Consider the following 21019-nt stretch of genomic DNA (forward strand, 5'->3'; position numbering starts at 1 on the left):
GTGTTCGTGTTCGTCAATAAATGTTAATTTTTTTAATAACATGATTAACGAAAACAGAGTCACTGAGCATTTAAACCTTATGGGAACTAAAAAATATCTTTCTTAATTTATGTAATATCTCAAGAATTTGTCGACCAACCGGTTCGCCAATCTTAATGCTCGTTAAAATTTTTATATTTAAATATTTTATGCAATTCCTCCTTTAATAGCTTCTTCATCAAAATATTTTAAAACTTCAAATTTTAATAGTCATATAATTCACTCATAATATTATAAAGGCCTTCAGTCATAACGTAATATGTATCTCTCTCATTTTCTGTTAGCACCCGTAGAATTTATGTTTTAAATTAAAGTGGAAAGAATTAATCTGCAATTAATATAATAATATTTTTTACTGAAACAAAGCATTTTTTTAATAATATGATTACTGATAATAGAGTCACTGAGCGTTTAAACTTTATGGGCACTAAAGAATATCCTTTTCAATTTACGTATTATCTCAAGAATTTGTCAACAAAATTTTCTCAGATTCATCATGAGCAGATCGATTCATTAACAATGTTTACTTTTAAATGCATCAAACACTAAGAAAATGAAACGAATCGTTTAAAATAGACGGTTTAAAACAGGTTTTAAAAAAACTACTTAAAAAACGATGCACTTAAAACTATAAGCATATACAAAAAATATATAACTAACATAAATACATTTTAATTACAAAAACATGCAACGAACCTAAAAAAAATTTAAATCCAGTCCGCATCGGTTGATAATAATTCGTCAACACAATGCGGAATTCAGAACACAAAGCGCATGCGTGAATTTTCAACGCCAGTTACGTAACGCAAATTCGTGATTTTTTTTCTACGCTAGTTGGGGTAACGCTATGCGGATTAGAAATTTTTAATTTTCTTTATTCTGTTTTATTTTTATTCAAAAGTTCTTCAGAATGAATCTGAAGGATCGATTAATTAACAATGTTTAATTTTAAATGCATCACACATTAAGAAAATAAACAGAATCGTTTGAAATAATCCGCCGAAAAATACTAACCCTTGCCTCATTACTGTTGGGAGAAAAAAAATCCGAAAGCCTTACTCATTTGGCGGTGGCGAAAATGGAAGATTTTTTTGGCGGAAAAGTTGGCGGTGGGGAAAATGGAAGATTTTTTTGGCGGGAAAGTTAGTTTTTAATTAATAATTAAAATTCTAATTAAAATTTCAAAAAAAGGGACCCCAGGTGCACATTCCCGACCTCTAAGGTATACATGCACCAAATTTGATAGCTGTATGTCAAATGACCTGGCCTGTAGAGCGCCAACACACACACACACACACATTGAGCTTTATTATAAGTATAGATTAAACCTCAACAATGTTTAAAAATGTTTATAAAATTTTTTATCATCGCTTACATATGAAGTTAAACATTGATGCCAAATACAGTTATCAAATTCTTAAATATATATTAAAAGCATATTTTCAACAGAGGCCTAAGCATTATGAAAAAATAAACCGTAAATTCATACTTTCATTATCAGCAATGGGAGAAAAAAAATTAGTTGATATATTTGTAGTGTCCACTTGAAAATGCAAAGGCATCGCGAACATGATTTATATTACTTCATTTGTACTATTTTAAAAGAAATAGATTTTCTTCCTAAGAATTAGTAAAATGTGTTCTCATTTCCATTCTAGGAAAGCCTTATACTGGTTTTTTAAAGTTAAAATCTTCTGTTCAGTGCCTGTTTGAAATGCTGCAAGCGTTGCGAGCTATATTATAGCTTCTGCATTTCAAAGGTAGGCACAGTCAGATGGAAAGAATTCTTACTTCTAGAATTCAAAGGAACCAGAACAATCCCTGCCCATAAAGGTGCAAAATGTAGACTTTGAAAGGTAGTACAATTTCTTCTAGTGAAGATTCAAAATTTAAAAGAATGTATAGTTAAATTCTCTAGCAAAATTGAAATTTTTTTAATTGTAACAGCTTTATTGCACTTTTTAATCTTAGCAATATCTTGCTTTTCAAATGGCGAATTGGCATTCTTTGATATATACAAAGGGAAACACTAAAGTAAATAGCAATATTATCTAGCATGAATTTGACAGAAATGTTATTTTTAAGGCGTTTCCGTCTAGGATTCTAAATGCATTTTTCAAAGTAGAGTCAGAATAGATCTTATAAGCAACATATTATAAGCAATCTTATAATCAAAAAATTCTTCTGATGCATAATCTGCTTGAGACTATTATTAAATATCATTACAAATAATTGATCGGTTAGGCTAAAAACATAATGATACCGAAGTTTTAAAAGTTGAAGTGCTTCTTAGTGACCGGCGAACGTGAGCGAATTCGGAGCGATATAAAACGTTTCTAAACCTAACCAATTTATTATATGGCAAGAGATACGTTTTATCGATATCTTGAGAATTTTATTTACGCAGAATCAACACCTCTTAAATAAAAAAGCCGTACAGTAGACGTCACGACAATTTCTGATGTAAGCATGTGGCGACTATTAATCATTGGATGAAAACTTAAAGGCTGATAATATAGTTTTAATGTTACTGTTTTACAATACCAACATCTACAGAAAAGGAGTTTTTTTCTCTCTTTAAGATAGGTTGATAGAAAGTAGCTCAGTCAATTGATGGTTAAAAAATAAGTGGTCTAATCTAATACATTATTTTATGACAAAGGAAAGTTTGGCTGACCATCTTCAGACATAAAAAAAAGAATTTAAGACCGGTCCAAAAAATGATACTGTAAATAAATCATATTTTTCGCCACTAATATCGCTTCCAAATTGATGTGTTTCTTGACTTTCTGCTAGATATTCTTTTCTCAGTCCTAAGTCATGAAAAGCCATATTGCAACTGTGGCCAGTAATCTTTACTGGCCATACGGAGCCAGTAAAGATTTTTTCCTTTTATTTCGATGGAGAAATGGCCTATCATTATTCCGCATATTATTACAATGATTAGTTTTCTCATTGTCCCTGTACGCTGATGAAACCGTAAAACTCAGCTAAGGCACTTAAGCCAATCCTTAAATTAAAAAAATGCATTCCCCCTCCACCCAAAAGGGAAAGTTTAAAATAATGTTAATTTTTCGCAGCTAACGGAATTAAAAAAGCAACAATACAATAGCATGAAATAATGTATTCCCAAATGACAAAAGCAGTTATTTCGAAAATAAATTTTCAAGAAGTGGACCATATTCAAGAATAAAGGATAAAGGGCAACTAGAAGTTACTGCTGAAGAAAACATAAGGAATTTCTGTTTGTGAATGATAAAAAAAAAAAAATATATGCACATGTTTTTTGCGGTAGTATTTAAAAATCAGTTTATTTCAACACATTTTTATGTATTTCCATTCATAAAAATTTATGATAAATATTTTTTTTTCTCTTTGAGTGCCATCAATTTTCTTACGTTCTCAATATATATAGAGAAAGAATTGAAACCGTAAAACAATTGACTTCTAGATTTCGATGATTCTCCCCCTTCTAAATCTGTCTGAATTGGAAAAGTGTTTTTAATCAATACATTGTTTATATGGGTTATTACTTAAAACAGCAAAGAGCTATATGGATGAAATTTTCTTTCACGCTATTTCATCCACGATAACTTCTGAAAATATTGCAGTGCAAAAATAATTTTTGTATTATTTTAAAGCAAAATATATATACAGTGGCTCAAACAATTGAGAGTACACTTTACTTTTACTTAATAAATCCGATTTTCAACCTACATAACACATTACCGAGAAATGTAAACACGTTTTTATTTTTACGCTGAACAAATGGTTTTCAATTTAGAGTAAAAATAAAGAACAAACAATGAAAAACTTCTAAAGTGAAAAGTTTCATAAGCATTTAAAATAAAGATATGCAGATTTTGCCTCAAAAAATTGAGAATACACCATTGAAATTTTTGTAATATCTAGCATATAGAGAAAGTGTGAATATTTAGTTGCATGTCTTTTGGCTTTTATAAGGGTCGTGGTGCCGATTCGACCCATTTTTGGTGGTATCTAAAGATATTTTACCCCATTCTTCTTGTAACACTTAATGCAAATGAGTTTTGTTTCTAATTTTGTGTTTTTGGACTGCTGTTTCGAGTTGGTCCATAGATTTTCAATGACAGTGATGTCGGGGGACAGCAGTGGTGTGTGTATAACTGCTGTTTACAATGAAAAAGATACCACATTTTGACGTTACCTGCAGTGTGTTTGGGGTCATTGTCCTACTGAAAAACGAAATTTCCATCTAAACCCAAATTTTTTGTACCTCCCTTTAGATTGCTGCGAAGTATATTCAACTAAATCATATGGTTCATAAGGCTATCTATGACAACTGACTTTCCTTTCAAAAATCTGCATATGTTTAAAATGCTTCTGAAATTTTTGAATTTAGAAATATTTCGTTGATTTTCTTTATTTTTACTTTGAATTAAACCATCTGTTATGTGTAAAAATAAAAACATTTTTACACTTTTCGGTAATGAATTATTTAGATTGAAAGTCAAATTTATCAAATAAAAGTAAGGTGTACTTTCAATTGTTTGAGCCACTGTATATATATATGTCAGTTTATATACAAGTATATATATATATATATATATATATATATATATATATATATATATATATATATATATATATATATATATATATATATACATATATCAGTTTTCTTATGATATAAATATTTTTCGACATTTAATAAATATTGAAAATATATTTTAAAATTATTTTCAACAAGAATCAGAATAATTCTGGAGGAATATTGAATATATCATAAACAGTACTACCCCCCACCCCCAAGAATTCTGCTGCTAGATTCTCTATTGATAAAAGTCACTATTGCAAATTTTTTTTTTCAATCTGAATTTTTATCTTGTTCTAAACACAAATTATTGGCAAAGCAGATTTCATGAAATCAAACAAAATATTTATTTAAATTTCTGAAGAATCTGTGAAATATTTAAATTCATATTTAAAATACTATAAATATGAAGAAAAATACCAAATTTTATATTGTTTTACATTTTTAGTTCTACATGCATTTTAAAAATGTATCTATTTTTTATGAATTTTAAAGAAATACAAGTAAAAAAATAAGGGCAGTGCACATTATAAAGAACAGAAAGACGTAAGTTTCCAAATATAAATAACATATCTATCGAAATTCGAAGTAAAAAATATTTTGTTGAAGAAGCATTAAGATATAATTACATAAAATATTCTGGCAAACCAGCTGATCAAAAAAAAAAAAAAAAAAAAAAACAATACTAATAACAAAAATGATGTATGCGTGTCTGTGTGTTGGCGCTCTACAAGTCAAACAGTCTGTACGGCGCTAGCTACTAAATTTGTCATAGGAGGGTAGGAATGTACACCTCAGAGCGATTTTTTGAAATCTTTTAGAATTTTTATTAATTAAAAATTAAACCGAATTTCGAGGATTTCTGCGATAACTTCTGAAAAAATTTTCGTTCAAAAATAAATTTTACAACGTTTTTAAAATTTAAAATATTGTCTTTTTTTTTATTTTACTAACTGTGCAAAATTTTGTTAAATTTTAGAAATTTTTTAAAAAACATATATTTTGCCTAATTTCTAACAATAGATTGCATAGTTACCCTGAAACAAATAATTTTCATTGCTTTTGTTTCATCAATTATTTAATCACGTGATTTTTTTTTCCATTATCGAAATTTAAAGAAGAATAACTCCGTTGTGCAGTTCAAGCGATTAATAAAAGTGGTTACAATATCGCGAAATTTATATTTGCTACCTATTTATGTTTTTAATAGCGCTATGATGTTATGGAATTATCTCCATTAAAAAGGTTCATACATACGATAAATAGAACTGAGATAATTAAAATAACACGCTTTTAATGCCACACAGTTTGGCGGAATCGTGAATAAAAAATGACTTTTCTAGGATGGAGTAAAATCAATACTCCCATTGAACGAGCTGGTCGGCTAAGGCGACTTGTACAAAATAAAAATAAAATTTAACTTACATCAGTACGTTTTGTGTGCATAAGAAAAATTAGCTTTTTAAAACGTCTTGCCATGTTGACAACAGCTAAAATTCAAGGATTAAGTTAACTCTTACTGCGAATTAAACCTGGGAAAGTGCAATTTTCAACATGTTACATGAAATGAAATAAACTTGAACCAAGATATTTTCAAGAAAAACAAACACAAGAAAAGGTTTATTGGGAACTTTTACATTGATAATTCAATAAATCTGTTGTACTTAAGGTAATGTGTAGCATTTAGAACAAACACTGCTTGTATCTACTAGACATCCACTCTAATGGGTAACAAAGATAATTTTTAAATCTTTTGTATTAGGCATATACTTCTAATAGGAACTAATGAAGTAAAGATATTTTATGCAGTTTGAGTCTATAAATATTCTGATGAAATACGAAATTTAAATATAAACACTCAGAGCTGTGATTCATATTTAGAAAAATATTCTTGAAACATTAACACTTTAAATATAAAAAAAATCCATTCTTTTGCAACTAAAACTGAGTTGGTTATTAAATTTTAAATATTTCTATTTTATAAACACTCATGATATTAGAACTTCCACTGATAGTCGCAAAGAAGATACGCCAATCAGTGTCTGGAGTTCCCCAAAGCTGACTGACCTAAAATACCGAAACTTTTGACTGTTTTTGATGTTTGCTTTTGTGACTAAAATAGTGATATCCAATGTTTCATAACTCGGTGAAATTTGTTCTCAAAAGACTGAATTTTTTTTTAATTCAAATGTTGGAGTGTTACGAATTTTTTACTAAACATGAGTCATAAAATAGCAGGTATAAAATTCAGACTGCATATATGATCCGTTTATTTTGAAAGTAAGACAAGTCCATTTTTGAAAAAAATGGAGATAATGGCAGTTATAGACAAAACTTGTTATAATCTTTTTATGAGTAAAAAATTTATAGTAAAAAAATATTTAGATTCTAGTATTTTGGAGATGAAAGTTTTAGCTCTTAACAGTATTGCAAATCTGTTTATTTTGAAAGTGGTGCAAGTCCATCTTAGATTGAAATTATATTTGACCGAATATATTACGGCAAAATTTAGCTCCGGTTGCTCTATGGTGAAAGAAATGTGGCCGTTTGACATCATCTAGGAAATCTAGGGTGTTTCAATTGATCTATTTTTGATATTGAAAATCGGTGGTTGTACAGTATTTTATAAATAATAAAACGTATATCTTAATTTTATGTGTCAATAATAATGTTTACTTCCATCACCGATTATTCAGTCCAGTGACAACGAAATAAATATCATTGATCACAAATTTTTATTGTCAGGACATTCATTTCTACCGAACAATCGTGATTTGGAAGTGGAACTATCCAGTAACTATTCAATCCAGAAACCAGTTCCTTGCATTTTCCCCAGGATTACTATAAAGTAATAATAAATTGTCGAAAACATAATAAATTTTCAATACATGAAATTAAACATGGAAGTTTATTTTCAACCCAACCTCTGGAAAAATCGGTTTTAAAAAGAAAGAAAAATACCGATGGAGAAACCGTGAATTGATTAACTATATGCTGGATCAGATTTACAAGGGATGCACCATGCAAAATGTTCAACAAAACTTCGATAGAACGAGATTTTGAATTTAAAATTATTGATTTGTCAACGCAGCGAGGAAGGTAAATAATTCCAAGTAATTTCAGAAATATAAAATTATCTTTTATGTAAGAAAAAAATGAGATTTATTACATCTGAAAAATACAAGGATATGATGGATTTGTTACTATATATACCTCCCGTTCATCATGAATTTTTTTAAATGTTAAATCTTGAATAAAATTCAAATTTATTATATCTACGTATAAACTGAAATATATTATTTCATTGAAATTCTTAATAAAACTGAATTGTTTGTTGTTATGTTATATGTTCTACTAGAATATTCTTGGTTTTGTTTCCCTTTTTATCAAATGAATAAATATTTAAAAAAATTTGAATAGTATTTTATTTTTATTCTTAAAAAATGGCTGATGCAACTGAAATATTATTTCCCAATTAAATGAATGATTGCAATAATTCTTTAATTTTGAAAGTGAGGCAAGTTCATTTAGTTATAATGGAACTCTTATTTTTTTAATCAGCACTGTAAACACTTTGGATTATAAACTTGCATTATCTGGTTCCACAAAATACAAAAAAATATATCTATTAATACTTACCAATATTTTTAAATTTAATGAAACGCAAACCTTTAAATATCTCGCAATAACAAAAAATGGACTTGCCCCATTCTCAAAATAAACGGCTCATATAGTTAATCAATTCACGGTTTCTCCATCGGTATTTTTCTTTCTTTTTAAAACTGCTTTTTCCAGAGGCTGCGTTGAAAATAAATTTCCATGTTTCATTTCATGTACCAAAAATTTATTATGTTTTCGACAATTTTGTATTACTTTATAGTAATCCTGGGGAATATGCAGCAAGGAACTGGTTTCTGGATTGAATAGTTACTGGATAGTCCCACTCCAAAATCACGATCGTTCTGTAGAAATGAATGTCCTGACAATAAAAATTTGTGATCAATGATATTTATTTCGTTGTCACTGGAGTGAACAACCGGTGTTGGAAGTAAACATATTATTATCGAAACACAAAATTAAGGCATACTTTTTTTTTTATAAAATACTGTACAACCACCGATTTTCATAATCAAAAATAGATAAATAGAAACACCTTAGATTTCAGACATAATGTCAAACGGTCACATTGCCTTCACCATAGAGCAACCGGAGCTAAATTTTGCCGTAATAAATTCGGTCAAATATAATTTCAATTTAAGATAGACTTGCACCACTTTCAAAATAAACAGATTTGCAATACCGTTAAGAGCTAAAACTTTCATCTCCAAAATACTAGAATCTAAATATTTTTTTAATATAAATTTTTTACTCATAAAAAGATCATAACAAGTTTTATCTATAATTGCCAGTATCTAATTCTCTATAATTTAATGTGAAAGGAATCTCTAAAATTTGTATATATAATGGATTCAGCAATATAAGACAGAAAATTTAACTTTGTCGGATGTTTACAGTTTACATAATTAAAATTACATTAACTTATATATATTTCTCAATCAAAGAAATGCCTTACAGTTATGATATACTCATTTAATAGCGTTTTTTTGTCAAAAACTCTATTAAATGATTATATCATAAATGTAAGGAATTTGTTCGATTGAGAAATATATGAGTTAATGCAACAATTATTAAAACGAAGAATATAGTTACGTAGAAAATACTGATATATACGCATTAACAATATTTCATTTAATATATAAAACAGTGAAGACAAAATATCCTTGATTTAGCATTTTTATACAGAAAATTTTGGCTTTTCATCAACTGTGTCTTAACTGAGCAAGAAGCCAACTTTCTAAGAAAAGTGATTTTTTTGGCACAAATTCAAATACATTTCATAAGGCATTTAAGTGTTTTGCTGCACGTGCATAACAGAATTCTGCAAGACAAGCATTGTTTCTTGAGCTTCTGTTACAATCATAATTTCTAATATTTCTATATATCCCCTTGTTTATGTTACGTAAGTGAGTCACAATAAAGGTTATTTACCTAAAAATATTTTTTTAAAATATGCTTATGAGCATTCACTCACAGTTTAAGTATTACATTTAAACGATAAGCTTTTTTGGAAGCAATCTAAAAGAAAATATTTGAAAATTCGGTAGTTCAATTTGTTTTATTCTTGCAAGTTTACGAGTAGCTTACATCTTGTATCTTTTAAAGTATTCTATTACCTATAGACACAGATCATGCTAAATATTAGTGCATTCAAATGCCTTTTTTTATGCATTGCTGAAAATGGATGAAATGAAAACATTGGATGAAAAATATTGATATTTTACATTTCTCTTTTGAATTTTAACGAAATATAACGTAGCATTTCATATTCGACTAATTTTGAGTCAAATTTTGCTATATAGTCTCGTTTTTTTTTTTATTTCTAGTATTCTTAATGAGAAGCTAAGAGAAATTTTGAAAGCCTTTTTAACAGGTTTTAAATTCATTTTAGTATTTTATGGACGTAAATTTTTACTATAGAGATTTTACTTTTAATAATGTTCTAACCAATCTATACTTATAATAAAGCTCAATGTGTGTGTGTGTGTGTGTGTGTGTGTGTGTGTGTGTGTGTGTGTGTGTGTGTGTGTGTGTGTGTGTGTGTGTATGTGTGTGTGTGTGTGTGTGTTGGCGCTCTACAGGCCAGACCGTTTGACATACAGCTACCAAATTTGGTACATGTATACCTTGGAGGTTAGGAATGTGCACCTGGGGTTTCTTTTTCCGAATTTTTAATTAGAATTTTAATTATTAATTAAAAACTAATTTTCCCGCCAAAAAAAATCTTCCATTTTCCCCACCGCCAACTTTTCCGCCAAAAAAATCTTCCATTATCCCCAGCGCCAAACGAGAAAGGCTTCAGTTTTTTTTTCTCCCAACAGTAATGAGGCTAGGGTTAAAATTTTTCGGCGGATTATTTCAATCGGTTCTGTTTATTTTCTTAATGTTTGATGCATTTAAAATTAAACATTGTTAATGAATCAATCTTTCATATTCATTCTGAAGTACTTTTGAATTAAAATAAAACAGAATAAAGGAAATTAAAAATTTCTAATCCGCATAGCGTTACCCCAACTGGCGTAGAAAAAAATCACGTATTTGCGTTACGTAACCGGCGAAGAAAATTCACGCATGCGCATTCTGTTCTGATTGTTGCCATGACAACGTTATCAATGGATGATTTAAATTATTTTTGGGTTAGTTGCATGCTTTTGTAAGTAAATTGTATTTATGTTAGTTATATATTTTTTGTATAGGCTTATAGTTTTAAGTACATCGTTTTTTATGTAGTTTTTTTAAAACCTGTTTTCAACCGTTTATTTTAAACGATTCGTTTTATTTTCTTAGTGTATGATGCATTGAAATTTAAACATTGTTAATGAATCGATCTGCTCATAATGAATCTAAGAAAATTTTGTTGACCAACTCTTGAGATATTACATAAATTTAAAAAGATATTCTTTAGTGCCCATAAAGTTTAAACGCTGAGTGACTCTATTTTCAGTAATCAGATTATAAAAAAATGCTTTGTTTCAGTAAAAAATATTATTATATTAATTGAAGATAAATTCTTTCCACTTTAATTTAAAGCATAAATTCTACGGGTGCTAACAGAAAATGAGAGAGATACATATTACGTTATGACTGAAGGCCTTTATAATATTATGAATGAATTATATGATAATCAAAATTTGAAGTTTTAAAATATTTTTATGAAGAAGCTATTAAAGTAGAAATTGCATAAAATATTTAATTATTAAAATTTTAACGAACATTAAGATTGGCGAACCGGCTGGTCGCCAAAGGCGGCTAGTATTAAATAAAGCCTAGATCTATTTGTCTTTCATAGAAATTTAGTTTTGATCTATTAGCGTTGAACATTCTCTCTTATTTTTAAACATTAATATAGTTTTTTATTTTTTCCCCATTTTGTTTTTGATAATTTTCCCCTTTCAATTTTTGACGGACTCAGATGAAGGTTTATGTGCGAAAAATGTTTATTCTAAATATTTGAGATTATTATTCTGTATAGAAAATAACATTGTTCTTCTTTAGAATTAAATGTTTGCAATGCATGATGAGAAAAAAAATATTTTTTCTGATATTTAGCAAAAAAAAAAAAAAAAAAAAAAAAGAAGAAGAAGAAGAAACTATTGTACTAGTAATTGCCTTGTTTATACTCAAATTATAGCTAATATTAACAGATGTCTTTGTAAACACTGTGAAGTTGTAATGATGATAGTCTTGAAACAAAAACTTGCGCAAAAGGAAAAGATCGACTTTGAACTTTCACACAAAAGTAGTTTTTGTTTCTAAGTTCTGAGGGTTAAGAATGACAAAATTTCTACTGTTTGGACTTGAAATGTGACAAAAAATTAAATTTACTTTTTCTTCAGAAAAATTTAAATGATATTCAGCACAATTTCTTTTGTAAATAGTATTCAGCACATATCCTTTTAAACTTTCTAGAATAAATTAAAAAACAATACTTTATATATTTTTATGTATCTGAAATTTTTTAACTAATTTTACAAAAACTAAATATATAAATAAATGAAATAGACGGAACAATACTTTTAGGCTTTAAACTGAATAATCGATTTAATAAAATATTTCGAATTTTTCCGCCATATGAACTGAGGAAACGATTGGTCCTTTGTGCGTGGATTTCCCTCCTCTAGTCTGCTCTTAATATCTTGGATATAAGTTCCCAATTGAAAGCTGAACTTCCGTTCTTTTTCAATAACTTAGTGGTTGCTCATCAAAAGAAAAAAGATTACATTACAGGAAAATTTGGCAACAATTTTACTACTAAAACTTTTAGAGTTGGAATTTTGTAAAAATCATTCTAACTTTTCAAATTTTATATAACTTAACTTTAAATATATCTTTTTCCATTTTATGCTCATAAATGTTAGAAAAATGACCATTTCAGTCTATTTTTTTCTACTCGCATTCACCCCTAAATGATCAGGAAAGAAAGAGCGACTTACACTCTAGGAATGGGGATGTGGCGTGGCTTAATAGTGGTTATTTATGTTGCGGTTGAAAGAAATGACTTCTAGAGGATGACCGAATTGAATTAGTGACAACTATTCAATAAAAAAATAAATAAATAAAAAAAACCTAAGGAAGAAATGAAAAATTTTAGATTTTGCCGAAAAAAGATATTTTACTTATTTTGATGTGATCATACGAAATATATTCTGTCTCAATTAAAACCTGGTTTGAAAATAAAAAAAATCTTTTCGGTTTAATATACTACTAATTTGAAGTGGAGTCTTAAATTCTTATTAATAATTTTACCCATATAATATGAAAAGGTTTAATCTAACGTTTTAATCATTGTGCCTTTGGATAATACAGGCATTGGATTATCATTTTTTAAAACATGTAAACTAAGATAAAATTATTCAATAACTCTATAATTCGACGCAAAAACTACATAACTTTTAAAAACCTCAAGTAGTCAATAGACTTTTAATTGAATCAGTAAGATAATATATTTCTGAAATGGAAAGTGCCATCTAATTTCATAAAGTAAAAAGGAGGTTAAAGAATAAAAAGGAGATATTTTCTGAACACCCTGCCCTGATTTACATGATTTACTGGCTCCGTCCCTTTAAGATATATTGAACAACAATTTTGGTGATTTAGAAATCATACATTTGTTGAGAAAACGATGATGCAAATGACCTCCATAGCGATGAATTTTTTAAAACTTTATACGAGTTAAATTATATAGTCAGAGAATTAAAAATCTTTCGTTCTAGATTGACAGAAAATACATCTTCGCTCCTAATGCTTCATTTTTAAAATTATTTTCGGCAAAATAAAGAGCTTTTATTGTTTTTTTTCAGAACAGTATAAACTTGCCCATTGTAGAATTGTTCCAAGTGTCATGGCAACTTTCTATACGTAATACAAATCTGATGAACGGAGACTTTATTAATTTATCAAAAAAGAAATCTAAAATCAGAACTATTGTATATTGAAAATTAACATGTTTTTTTACCTCTCGGGTATCTAATTCATCCAAAAGATTGTTGTGGAGATCTTGCAATGAGATTTAATAAAGCTTCGTTCGGGGCACAAACGGGCAGTTGTAGTGATTTGAGAGTATTACTTTTGTGTTGCTGTTTCAACAGAGTGATAGGCCTATTAATTCATTACGTAGAGAACAGTCATGATAGAGAGGAACATTATACGAAGAAAGAATTGGCAAAATGGCAGAACTTGGGAACAACAATAAAAAAAAAATTGCCGGAAAGATAAAAGCTTACTCCAAAAAAGGCCTTTCACCATTTCATATGAAATTAAACCTTATAAGCTAATTTGGTAAATTATTGCCAATAGAATGAGAATATTTCATGTAGCTTTGTGAACAGTTCCCTTGTATATCCGAAACAAGATCAAAGAAAGTGTTATTTGTTATTTTTGACATCAAGAAAACTAGAAAGAATAAAGTTTGAGAGAAGTTATATAAAAAAAAATACATGAATACATAAAGGAAATGGAGAGGATATCAGAAAAAAAATGGAATATTAACTTAGTTGCCGACTATTGCTAAATGTAAAAAAAAGAAAGAAAAAAAAAGACATTTATTAAATAATAAGTAGAATATAAAAGTAAAGTAAATATTGACGAAGTAATGAAATCTAGGATCTAATTTTAAAATTAAGCCAATAAAGCTTACAGTGTAAAGCCTAAATGAAATTAACTTGAAAATGGTGAGAATGAAATAGCTAAATAGCTTTAAAATCAGACTAATCAAGATATGCTTTTAGTTGATTTTCTTTGTATGTTTTCTTGCAAAAATCCTTAATTTTGAGTCAAAGTCCATTGTTGATTTAAAAGGATAATGGTATAAAGCATTGAAAATTTAAAAATGATGTATGGTTTTATTTATTCCTTTTTAAAGCCTTAATTTATAATATATAATATTAAATGCAGCGAAATATGCTCATAACAATATTTAAATTTAAATACAAAGACTAATAGTCACTATTGCAATTTCTATCAAAATACAAACGTGTTATTTTGTTGAATACAAAAATTGGTAAAAGTGAATTTTAGTGTGCACCCAGCTGCGCCAACAATGCCAAGTCGCCAATAAAGATGGCGGACAAAATAAACAAATACTTCAGCGGAACAGTTACGGTTACTATTTCCCGTCATCTAATTAGAACTTTTTACTGATAAGTATTCTTTTTTTCATACTGCCTGGTGCCTTCTACAGATGCCTTCGGAGGATGTTGTACGAACGGATTTCGGGGGGAATCCTGCCCGGTGCCTTCTACAGATGCCTTCGGCATCTGTAGAAGGCACCGGGCAGGATTTTTTAACTTAAAAAAACATCCTACGGCTTCGCTAGCAGTGGGAGCGGGAACCTAGTAGCTTCGCTAGCACATTGAACATAAAGACTGTGTGGAAAACAGAAACAGTACATAACCAAGAGAAAAGAAAAAACGGAGAAATAAGCAATCGGAACATTCTCCATACAAAATTTCAAACAAACATACTTTCCCCACCTTCATCAACTTGTAAAAAAATATATTCCACTCACCCTCCATCCATTCTGCCGGTTCGATATCAAACCATTCTCAATACAAAATTTCAAACAAGCATCCTTTCCTAATTTCATTAACTCGTAAAATATATATGTATGCATATTTAACTCGCCCTTCATCCATTCTACAGGTTCGAAATAATCCCGACATAACAAATTATGAAGGGAACCAACCGTTATAACACCAAAAGAATTACGAGAATTGCGAAGAATTCCATTTGCAGCTGTCTTTGAAAGTGAGAATGCAGACGATTTTTTTTAAAGCGAATACTGACAATTAAAAATTGCAAAAGAATAAATATTTTCTGTTCGTATTCACATTAAAAAAAGAAAGAAGAAAATAACTTTTAATTATAAGCTTAAATTTCTTTATTTAATAAATTTTAATTATAATAAAGAACAAACGTAAAATCTTTAATCGATATTTTTTTAATATTTTTAATTTAACATTTTTCATAATTTAATTGTAGTTTAAGTACAATTCAACCATTGCAAAAAGTAGTAAACAAAACAGCAGTACGGTTGCTATAAGAGGGATCCGATGGGTTGCAATATTGGCGACAATCGGCTGGTGCACACTAATCTTCACTTAGGCCCAAAACTTTTTCAAACTCAACATTATTCTTAACTAAATAATTGATGTACTTAAATTCGTAAAGTAATAAATAATATTTAACTTACTTAAGAGTACCATAGCTGTGTGAAAAGTTATTTGATCATCAGTAAGCAAGAAATGAAGAATTATTTGTGGATTAACTCGTAAGACGTCGCATAATACCGACAGAATTGCACGCTTCTGAACAATCAGTACTTCTTCATTTTCTAAATTCAACACAGCACAAGCGAAACAAAAATTATCTTTGCCTTCCCAGAAATGCTTAAAATGCCATCTTTTCTCATGGTTAGATATATCTTTGCAAAATTTTTCAAAGGTTTTAAAACCATTCATACCTGAATGGAGAAAAGACGAATGAATTTAGCATTTAGTCAAATATCCAAATGAGCAGAATTGTCATTAAAAAATAGTTATTATAATGTAAGCGAAATGAAATCCAGCATAAAAAATTATCAAAAGCACAAATTAAAAAAACATACCTATCTTTTTTTTAATATTATCAGTACAACGAAAATGGAACACGATGCTACGTAAAAAATAAAATATTCTTAATAAAATAAAACATTTTTATGATTAAGAAATTGGCTATCTACCAGCATTAAATTGCATTCCAAAATAAAATCATAAGCAAACGATTATTTTTATTTTTCCACATTACGATATTCAGTCGTTTAAAAAACGATTTTTACTGTCAAAATATAATAAAAATCAAATCGATAATTTTTTTGTATTTATTTCTTCTTGGGTTGGATTATCTTGATAGTTTTTCATTTATTATATTTACTAGCCGCCTTTGGCGACCAGCCGGTTCGCCAATCTTAATGCTAGTTTAAATTTTAATAATTAAATAGGTTGAACAGGAGTTTAACCCCCTTCTTCGCCAATTTGCTATAACGCGCCAAAGTTGGCAATCTTTATTATGCACTACAATTGAACATCTGCTCCTTTGCTTTTGAACATTTCGCAAGACCGTTATTGGCGATTTTTTAAAATTTTGCCAAGCAGGGGGTTAAACTCCGGTCGTACCATTAAATATTTTACGCAATTCCAACTTTAATAGATTCTTCATCAAAACATTTTAAAACTTCAAATTTTGAGAGTCATATAATTCACTCATAATATTATAAAGGCCTTCAGTCATAACGTAATATGTATCTCTCTAATTTTCTGTTACCTACCGTAGAATTTATGCCTTAAATTAAAGTGTAAATGATTAATCTACAATTAATATAATAATATGTTTTATTGAAACAAAGCATTTTTTTAATAATATGATTACTGATAACAGAGTCACTGAGAGTTTAAACTTTATGGGCACTAAAGAATATCTTTCTTAATTTATGTAATATCTCAAGAATTTGTCAACAAAATTTTCTCAGATTCATCATGAACAGATCGATTCATTAACAATGTTTAATTTTAAATGCATCAAACACTAAGAAAATAAAATGAATCGTTTAAAATAATCGGTCGGAAACAGGTTTAAAAAAACTACTTAAAGAACGATGTACTTAAAACTATAAGCATATACGAAAAAGTATATAACTAACATAAATACAATTTAATTACAAAAGCATGCATCTAACCTAAAAATAATTTAAATCATTGAAAACAGGTTAATAAAAACTACTTAAAAAACGATGTACTTAAAACTATAAGCATAAATAAAAAATATATAACTAACATAAATACAATTTACTTACAAAAGCATGCAACTAACCTAAAAATAATTTAAATCATTCGTTGATAATGGTTGTCATGGCAACAATCAGAACACAATGCGCATGCGTGAATTTTCTTCGCCAGTTACGATAACGCAAATGCGTGAATTTTTCTACGCCAGTTGGGGTAACGCTATGCAGATTAGACATTTTTAATTTCTTTTATTCTGTGTTATTTTAATTCAAAAGTACTTCAGAATGAATCTGAAACATGGATTAATTAACAATGTTTAATTTTAAATGCATAAAACATTAAGAAAATAAACAGAATCGCTTGAAATAATCGACCTAAAAATGTTAACCCTAGCCTCATTACTGTTGGGAGAAAAAAAATTGAAGCCTTACTCATTTGGCGGTGGGGAAAATGGAAGATTTTTTTGGCAAAAAAGTTGGCGGTGGGGAAAATGGAAGATTTTTTTGGCGGAAAAGTTAGTTTTTAATTAATAATTAAAATTCTAATTAAAAATTCAAAAAAAGGGACCCCAGGTGCACATTCCCGACCTCTAAGGTATACATGTACCAAATTTGGTAGCTGTATGTCAAATGACCTGGCCTGTAGAGCGCCAACACACACACACACACACACATTGAGCTTTATTTATAAGTATAGATATAGATTACATATGTGAGCTTTCTATTATAGTAGAATCTAATGATATTATGGCACCATTAAAAATTTTAATGTAGTTCAAATAAACCATAGTTCTTTTTTTTTTTTTTTTTTCTTCTTCTTTTTATTTTCTGAATCCTCATGTAAACAGAGCATATTGTTACAGCTTCACGCCAATAGATGGCGTATTTGTCGAGTACAGAGTTCCTGTTAATTCTTTTTTGTATGAGAACGTAGTGTGTGTAAGAACGATTCTGTGAGAGAGACGAGGCATCCAACTGTGAGAGGTGTCCTAATCTGTAACAGTCTACATGAAGTGGCACAAAAAATGTGTCCGAAAATAAAATGGTGTTCACCAGAAAGAAATGAGTAATTATTTGAAGAGAATTACATTAAGTGGTCCTTCGACTACGCAGTATTGAACCATCGAGAGTTTTGAGAAGTCGGCAAGTGTTTCTGTTTTGCCGCATGTGCTTACTTGATATTGTTCTCAGTGATTTCTGAATCGTTTAGAGTGATATCCAATGGATATAAAATGTAAATTCCTATGATTGGACTATCCGATGATTGGATTATTATGTCCGTTTTGGTTTCAGGGTAACTGTGAGTATACTTTTGTTTTCCAAATTTATGTATTAGTTTCGTTTTTATGAGTTGCATATATTCAGAGTTCTCTTTTCAAAATGCTTTCAAAATTTAAAAAGAGTGAATTAATTGAAGTTGCCGAGGAACTAGAAATTAATATTCCTTCGGGTGCCAAAGTAGTTACTATTAAAGATTTAAATGAAAAGAGCGAGATCTATAAAGATAATCATGAATTCGTAAAAACTGTAGTTGAGTCAATAATTGATAGGAAAAAAGATTACGAGAAAAATGAAGCACAGAAACTAGAATTGGAAAATCTTAAACTCTACGAGAAAAATGAAGCACAGAAAGTAGAATTGGAAAAACTTAAACTCGCGCAATTAGAAAAATACGAGAAAAATGAAACACAGAAAGTAGAATTGGAAAAACTTAAACTCGCGCAATTAGAAAAATACGAGAAAAATGAAGCACAGAAAGTAGAATTGGAAAAACTTAAACTCGCGCAATTAGAAAAACAACTTGAGCTTGCGAATTTACAAAAAGATGTAACACAAAAGGTTAATGTAACAAATAGCGATTCTGATTCTAATTTTAGCTTAGAAAGTTTGATAAAAAGTGTCAAAACTTTAACTATGCCAGTTCCTACACGAGCAGAGTCGTATAATTTATTTTTCCAATCGCTTGAAAGAGCTTTCAAAACCAAAAATGTCCCAGAACAATTCAAATCAGAGATCCTATTAAATATTTTAGGCGAAAAAGTTACCAATTTAATGATATATTTAAATGAAGATGAATTGTGTATGTATGACAAATTAAAAGAATTAGTGTTAAAAGAATTTCAGTCCAATCCACAAGAAGTTTTAAATAATTTCCGTAAAGCGAAAAAACGTCCAAACGAAAGCTATATCCAGTTTGCATCGCGACTTAGTGCAGCTTTTGATTATTATTGTCAATTAAGAAAGGTAAATGATTTTAAGGGAGTTTGTGAACTCATGGTTTCCGAAAAAATATTTGATTCATTAGATCGTGAACTACAAATTCATATTGGCGTGAAACAAGAAGAATCTTGGTATGTGCCATCAGATTTGGCCAGGCATTGCGATATTTATGTATCATAAGGTGACCATTCGTACTGATTTTACCAGTACAGTACTGGTTTTCAGGGCATAAGTCCTGGTTAGTCATTAAACAAAACCAGTACACGAAAAGTACTGGTTTTAGATTGGAAAACATTAAAACAAAAGAAGTAATAAAATAAAAATAATAAAATTAGAACTGGCAACCCTGATAATTCCATGTGATATCGTCAGGTGTCGCAATCCTTGTTGATTGTCAAAAATAATTTAAATGCAACCTGTATGGAATTCTATGAAAATATACAGGAAAACAAAAATTTGTTAAAAGCAATTCATTCCTCAGAAAAATATAAAAAACAAACAAAATTAAATAACTCCTTATGTTTTATTATGTTATTATATTAGGTATGGCTTATCATGTTATTTTATGTTTATTATGTTTTATTTTTATATTGTAAAATCATATTTTAGTTTTCACATTTCTTGTGTTTAAATAAACGCTACATTTTTTGATATCTAAAAGTTTTTTTAATTTACTTAGTTATACAGGTTGGCCGTTGGGTGAATTTTTGATAAAAATTTATAAAATTTGAGCGTGACTGGTCAAAATTCATGTTGTCCTGGTTTCAGGTTAAAAAAAAATGGTCACCTTAATGTATCGTCAAAATTCAAAAATGATAGTAATGTGTTTTCACGACCGCAAATTGTAAACCATTCTCAAAACTATCGTAAAGAATACAGTCCACAAAAAGCATTTGTATCGGAAGTTAAAACTCCGAAATGTGTAATTTGTAAATCTAATGAAAATCATTCCCTGAATGTATGTCCTGTGTTCAAAAATATGCTTGTTAATGAGAGAATAGAAGTCGTTAAAAATAAGCAATTATGTTTTAATTGTTTAAATCACCATAAAATTGCTAACTGTTATTCAAAATCCAGTTGCTCCATTTGCAAAAAACGACATAACACTCTTTTGCACTTGGGAAATATTCAAAGCGAAACTGAAACTCGCTCGCAAAATGCTAACGCGGGATTAAATCCAAGGTCAAATGTATTCGTTTCGCGAATTGAAAATCCTAGTCATAATTCTTCACAACTGACGAATGAGTCACCTGCGAACAGTACGCATTCATTCACTGCTACCAACATAAATCTAAACAAAATGGTTTTAT

At 29.0% G+C, this 21019-nt stretch overlaps 1 protein-coding gene across 1 annotated transcript in view; it reads left to right on the forward strand.

The window, feature by feature from the left end:
* Positions 1 to 21019, forward strand: part of LOC129981468 (uncharacterized) — a 33849-nt gene that overhangs the window by 11381 nt on the left and 1449 nt on the right. The window lies entirely within an intron of this gene.

The sequence above is a fragment of the Argiope bruennichi genome, chromosome 8, assembly GCF_947563725.1.
Source record: "Argiope bruennichi chromosome 8, qqArgBrue1.1, whole genome shotgun sequence".
NCBI classification, from domain to species: Eukaryota; Metazoa; Arthropoda; class Arachnida; order Araneae; family Araneidae; genus Argiope; species Argiope bruennichi.